A 7,672-nucleotide genomic window follows, 5' to 3' on the forward strand; every position below is an offset into this window, starting at 1 on the left:
AAAAAAAAAATAGGCACTGTCTCTGAGAAAAGTCCAGACATTAGACTTACTAGACAAAGACTTTGTATCTATCATATATGTTCAAAAAAAATTTAAATCATATTTAAAGAACTAAATGATAGTGTGAGAATTATGTCTCTCAAGTAGAAAATAACAAGAAAAAAGCTATAACTTATAAAAGATAGCCAAATAGAATTTCTGAAGTTGAAAAGTATAATTAACTGAAAATTTTAACAGAATACCTTTTATTAGCTTCCAACGGCTGCTGTGACAAAATACTATAAACTATAGGACTTAAAACAACAGAAATTTATTGTTTCACACTTCTGGAGGCTGGAAGTCTGAAGTCAAGCCACAAGTTGGGCTGTGCTCCCTATGAAATATCTAGCACATTAGACTTGTCTTTTTCTAGCTTTTGATATTTTCTGGAAATGCTTGGTTTTCCTTGGATTACAGTTGCTATCACTCCAATCTATGCCTCCAAACTTCCTTCTCTTATAAGGATATTGAGTCCTTGGAGTAGGGCCTATTCTAATCCAGAATGACCTTATCTTAACTTGATTATATCTATAAAGACTATTTCCAAATAAAGACACTTTCATAGATAATGGGGGGTTAGAGCTTTAATGTATATTTTGGGGGAAACAAACCCACAACAGGGCTGAACAGCAGAGTTGAGCAGGGGAACATAGAATTAGCAAATTTTAAGCTAGGTCAACTGAGATGCAGTCTGATGAGCAGTAAGTCAAAGAAAAAAATGAGGAGAAAAATATAGCCTCAGAGACCTGAGTAATACTGTCAAGCATATCATCATATGCATAAAGCAAGCCCCAGAAAGACAAAAGACAGGGAAAGAAACAGTGAAAATGTGTGAAGTAATAATAACTAAAATCTCACCAAATATGATGGGAAAAAAACCTTAATCAAAATATTCAAGAAGTTCCATGAACACCAAGTAAGATAAACTCACATCACAATAAAATGGTTCAAGGCCAAGGACTAAGAGAATCGTGAACGCAACAAGAGGGAAGTGACTGATCATGTACGAAGGCTCCTCAATAAGTTTAATGGCTGATTTTCATCAGAAACCGTGGAGGCCAGAAGGCAGTGGAATGACAAAAGTGCTAAAAGATAAAAACTGCCAATCAACACTTCTCTACCTAGCAAAAATGTCCTTCGATAATGGAGGCGACATTAAGACATTCTCGGATACATAAAATCTGGGAGAATCCATGGCTATCCTCAGCCTGAGAAGAAGTTAAGTGGAGTCCTTCAGGCTGAAATGAGGAGACAGCAGAGTAACATGAAATCTACATGAAGAAATAAAGTTACATAGGTAAGTGTAAATATAAGTAAGTACATAGAATATATAGAGTATTAATGTATAAACAACATATTTCTCTCTGATTTAGAACGCTACATGATGTAAATATGATAAATCTATGTTGATGAGCACACAGTATATGAAGATATAATCTGTATGACAATAATGGCAAAAAGGGGGCATAGAACAGATCTATGTCAGAGTAAAGTTTCTGTATGCTATTGAAATTAACCTGATATTAATCCAAATTAGCTTGTTATAAATTAAAATGTTAATTGTAACCTCCAGGGAAACTAGTAAGAACATACTGCAGAACATATAATAAAAGAAACAGCATGGGAATTAAGTTGTATACTAGCAAATAATAAAAAACAGCAGACTCATGGACATGGACAATGGACTAGTGGTTACCAGATAGTAGGGGGTGGGGGAGGAGTGGGGAGGTAGATGGGGTAAAGGGGGTCAAATATAGGTGGGTAAGGTGAGGGTGAAGTGAGTAAAGGGGATCAAATATATGGTAGCTGAAGGAAACTGGACTTTGGGTGGTAAACACACAATAGAATATACAGATGTCAAATTATAATGTACACCTGAAAATTATGTAATTGTATTAACCAATGTTACCCTAATAAACTTAAAAATAAAACATAAATTGATTAATTAATTAAAGTGCACTGAAAAACAGTAATGAAGAAATATTAGAATAAAAAGGTGAAAAGATTTAGAAAAAAATGACAAAATGACAGATTTCAATTTACCTAATTAGTAATTAAATGGATTATACACAACAATTAAGAGGCAGATATTGGCAGAGTGAATAAAAACTATGATCTATATGCTATCTATGAGTCACACTTTTTCAATGAAAAAGCTGAAAGTAAAAGGATAGAAATATATATGCCAAGCAAATATTAACCAAAAGAGAACTAGACTGGCGTTGTTAAGACAAACTTTATGATAATTTTATTATAGAGACATATACGGTCATTTCATAGTGACAAAAGTTCCATTCTTCAAGGAGATAATTATAAACATTTTCCAACTAACAAGAGACTTCCAAAATACACGAAGCAAACTGACAGAACTGAAAAAATAAACAGACCCTTCAACAATAGTAGTTGGAGCTTCATTACTCAACTTTCAATAGTGGAGAGATTCTATTATTGCTTATGATACTGACGTCAGCCTTGTGGGATGACAGAGTGGGGGTTGTGAGTCATATTTTATGGTTCAGGACACTTAGATTAAGTGACTTGTCCAGAGTTGTAACCACAGAACCAATCTAAATTGGCCTTGTCCTGTTTCTAACAAGATACTAAGTTGTTTTTCAGAGATAGCAGAGCAAGCCCTCAAATCATGCAGTTGGACAGTCAGACATGCACACTACAGAAGAAATTCACCCTAGAATAACCTTTCAATGTTGCCAGGTCAAAATCCACTTAGGATTACATACTAATGACGCCCCCATCCCCAATTCAAACACGTGATGCATGAAAGGTTGTGATTCCCAAGTACCTAGGCACTAGGCTCTCATGTTGAAACAATGTAATTCTATAGAATATGCACAACCTCCCCTGCTTCTTCCTTTAAATATAGCCCAAATACCTTCTGTGGGGTGATAGATTTAGCCTTGCCTCCTGTCTTTTTGTGGTTCAACTTAGCAATAAAAGCCTTTTCTTTTCTCAGAAGCTGGTGCTATAGTATTGGCTTCTATGTGTGTCGGGCACCAAGCCCTTGCTCAATATCAGTCACACTGATGAGTGATGGATCTGAGGCAGGGGATATAGATGGTTCCCTGAGGACAGAGATCTCTGAACACCTGAACATGAGATCATGTCTTGGATGCCCAAACCAAGAGCTTTCCTCACTCCCTTTCCTACATCCTACTGTCCCAAGGTTGCTCTGGGGATGTAGCTGGTGCCCTGAGGAGGTGCCTGGCCCAAGAGAATGTCTCAAATCCTGGCTCTATGTTTTTTCTTTTTCTTATTTTTCATGACCATTTCAAATTTAATGAGTACACAGGTGATGTTTATTCCTGGATCTAAGTTTCAAAACTTGATTTGAAATATAATGCCTTTCCTTCAAATGAAGACACACTGGATGGACTGGGGGATACAAACATGTGTCCACCTCCCCCTCACTTGTCCCCTCTCCAAGCACATGATTCTACCAGCTGCCTTGCCGTGAGACTTCCTGGTGGTCAGGTGACCACCCTGAGCGACCAATAGTCTGCTTGACTCTCAACTGCCTTGGAACCCAGGACATTCCAACCAACTGCCTTTCGACAGTTGCTCAAAGAACTAGCTTCATCTTCAACTGACCAAACTGAAGAGCAGTTAACATTAATTACCTGGGAAAGCAGTCTGCTGGGCTGGGTTTTGGTGGCTTAATAACTGAAGTCTACAGCCCCCAGGGTCTCAATGACCATTTACCTGAGCAGCCTGGACTCAGGCCTGACTGAGAGCGGGCAGTGGTTGCACTGGCTCTGAGTTGTGACCCTTCCCTGCCCAATTCCTTCCTCACCACACCCCAGACTCTGCTGTACAAAGTACGGTCTAGTGACTGGACTCTACTGACCAGTGTTATTTTGTCAGCACCTTCAGCGAGAGTGGGTGGAGGGCGGGGGGCATTTGTGCCTCTATCTGTCCTTTGGCCAGGTGCTCATTTTCATATTGCTGAACCACTGCTGGGGATGATTGACTGCAGATGATTTTCATGAGAATCCTTTGTTTGAATTCTTTATGATCTTTTTGTAACCTGAGACATGATCCTATAAAATATACTAAAAATGGAACTGTTGATATAGTGCTGGCAGGAGACCAGAGGGAAGTAAGAATTCATTCTCAGGTCACATCTCCGTTTTCCTTGTTCGTCAGCTGCCTAGGGGAGCCGGCTGAGTCCTAGTTGTGCTTAGAGGAGGGGGTGTTAGTGAATGCAGTCAGCAGTAATGCACTGGCTAGATGTAGAGCCAGAGGAGAGAAAGAGCAATCAGGGGGATCGTTTTACAAACTAAATGTATAACCAATGTACTGTATACCAGAAACTAATAGTATAATTAAAAATAATTTTAAAAAAGAAGAGGGGGTGTTGCAGTGTGGTGACCTCTTAAAATACTCAACATGCTGTCATGTGGGGACGTGACTAGTTTGATGAGACACAGTGCACAGCACAGTGACTGAGCATGGGAGCTGGCATCTGATGGCCTGTATCACACTAGAAGCCACATGAACCTGGAAAAGTCACTTAACCCCTACTTATTAGTATTATGAAGGCTAAATATAAAAAAATTCAGATAGATCCTGAAGAAAAATGACTGGTCCTTCATAAGTGCTGTGTAACTGGTCAAATACTAAATGTCTGGAAGAATAAGCAAGAAATGTGGTAGTGGCTGCCTCCAGAGAGGTCACTTGGGTGGCTGACGGGGCAGCGGAGGGTTACTTTTCATCCTTACCATTGTGGCAGCTTGACCCTATCTGGCCATTTCCTACTCAAACAAGTTAGTTCCTGACTGCCTTTCCCAGGACTCTCTGGCTGACATCAGTTTTCTCATAGCTTAGCAACCAATCAATCTTCTCCTTCCTTATATAGAATATCTGTAACTCTGTAGGAATGCAGAAATATGAGACTGTATAAAACTGCCTGCTATAATCGAGGCTCAGTCTTTGGATGAGAATTCGCTGAGCCGGTGCAGGCATCAATAAACGCTGCTTCCTGTCTATAGCCTCAGTGTCCCGTCTCTCTGTTCGAGAATCCTGCAAAATCCTGGGGGAGATGCTTTACAGCTTATGGAGAGTATCTGTTATCATCTCCTGTGATCCCCACATCAGCCCTGGGGTGTGGGCAGAGAAGGGGCTGTGACCCCTATTTTATGGTTCAGGGCCCTGAAATTTCACGATTTTAAGTGACTTGCCCATAGTCGCAACTGCTGACAGGTGTCCCTGGGATGAGAATGTAGTCGGTTCCCTGGGGACTGAGATCCCTGAACCCCCAAGTCCTCTAGATCAAACCCTGGCCTCCTGACCAAGGGCCACCCTCCTTCCACTCCCTAAATCCTCCTGCCCCAAGGTGGCTGCAGGGGGACAGGCAGTGTCTGAGCCAAGAGAAGGGCACATGCCGGAGCCAGCCTTTACCCATACGTTTCCATCCCTGACCCAAAAGCTATGACATTTCCTTGAAGTCCCTTGAAGGACCAGGGGGTCCAATCCTGGCCCTCCTCCCTCAGTACCTTCATGTATCAGCACCTCAAGGTGAGCCTCCTGAGGGTCTGACCAGGGGTCTGTGTGGCTCCTAAGTGGCTGAGAGTCCAAGGCCTTTCCCAACCCACTGTCCACATGGCAGCTCTGACGAGTTAGCTTGGCTGTCAGTGACCAGCACCGAGAACAGTTAGTGCTGATATGTGAGGACAGTAAGTCGCTGGGCCAGTGTTTTGGTGTTTTAGTGGATGAAGCTGGCAAGCCCCACCGTCTGCTGACTATTGATCTGAGCAACAGTCTGAGCAGCCTGAGCTAAGGCCTGGCTGACAGCGGACTCTGGCGGCTCCGGCTCTAACTGTGTGTGTTCCCTGCCCATGTCCTTCTTCAACAAAATTCAGTCTCTACTACTGCCTCCTCCCGACCTAGACTCTACAGTGGCAAGGGACAGAGTCCCATGTCCTCTTAAAGGGAACCTGCCTTAGCTACAGCCTGTGACCCCACACCAGGACCCTCGCAGAGAACCACCAAACCCTCCTAATCTGTGTCACCTAGTGTTCATTCCACCTACTCTAAGGCTCTGTCCCATCTCACCAGTCTCCCAGACAGCACCCAAACTCCCAGTGATCCTGTCCGCATCAACCCATGGACATGCCCCATGAAATCCAAGTTTCTCTCCTTTCTAAAATCTCTGGATTTAGACTGCAAATGTTTGGTTTTGGATTTTGACTTCTACATTGTGGAGGGTTGACCTGTAATTCCTCTCTCCTGTCATGTCTATTGCTGAGGTGGGATCAGGAGTCTCCTGATCTAGTGAAAGCAGTGTGGGTGTGCTCCCTCTGTGTGTGTTCTCTGGAAGACTGTGAAAGAGACTGGCATTATTTCTGAACTATTTGGTAGAAATCAGAGGAAGGCACCTGGGACTGAAGGTTGCTTTGTGGAAAGAGTTTTTACATTTCTTGTTTTTCAATTGATGTTTACATACTGTAAAGTATCCAGATCTTAAGTGTACAGCTTTATGTTTTCTTAAAAATATAAAGATTTCTGTTGCCAACACTCAGTTCAACATACAGAATGTCTCCAGCACCCTGGCAGCCGCCTGTAGAAGGAGATAAGAATACTTAACTTATTAAGTTATAAGAATGAAATCAGTTACTCCATGTATGTTCCAAGCACAATGATTGCACCTAATTAGCTCAGTGTTAGTGTGGCGGCACCCTTGAAAGATAGTAGATCTAGGCAGAGAGCTGGGGAGAACCCAATGAGGCCTTATGAAAGTGTGGGGCCAGGGCAAGGAAGCCTAGAGAAGCTTCTCAGAAGCATTTGGGCTTTCACAGAGTGAAAAACGTGCTACACGGAGTGTAGTGCCCATGATAATTCTTTGACTGCTATGTTTGTTAAAAGGGCTTTTCTATATCTGTGTTTTTTTTAAATTAAAAAGTACATTAAAATCAACTAGAAATAGGTAAATGTTATTTAATATAAACTATATTAAATGTACATGTACCTAGAACTAGCACTATATCTCTGCAATACAAAACTAAAGTCCTACTAAGGGCAATGCCCCGGGAGAGCAGCAGCAGGCAGGCTCCTGTCCTCGGTCCTCATTGAAGGTCCCTGACACTGTGGAAGCTCCATCTCCTCGGAGGTCCCGGCTGAAGCCTCCAGGTTGTGGCCATCACAGGTGTCAGCAGAACCCGCAATGCAAACGCAGGTGCTGGAATCACTGGGGAAGCAGAGAGTCAGATGGAGGAGGGCTCCCTGGGGTGGGTGCCAGGGAGGTTCTTTAGGTCCCAGAAGTAACCTTGGACCCCAACACCCCCAGGGGTCAGATCCACAGGAAAATGGAGCTTTTTTTTTGCTGCTCTAGGCTGAGGGTGTTATCTGTCAGCTAAGAGTATCAGTAAATGTCCTACAGGAGCCATTGAACCTGGGCATTAAGCTAGGGGAGGCTTCAAGAAACGGGTCCTCTGGATAGTGAAACCGACACAGAGAATAAGGGAGTGGGGGCTCTTGGACTCCAGGATGAAAAGGCTGAGCCCCTGCCCCCTGGAGTCTAGTGAAGGGTAGGAGGTCTGATGACACAGGCAAGAGAAGTGACCCTGCCTCTCTACCCCACACTCAATATGACCCATCATGAGACCAGCACAGTAAAAAC

This window comes from Pteropus vampyrus, unplaced genomic scaffold (genome assembly GCF_000151845.1).
Source record: "Pteropus vampyrus isolate Shadow unplaced genomic scaffold, Pvam_2.0 Scaffold251, whole genome shotgun sequence".
NCBI lineage: Eukaryota > Metazoa > Chordata > Mammalia > Chiroptera > Pteropodidae > Pteropus > Pteropus vampyrus.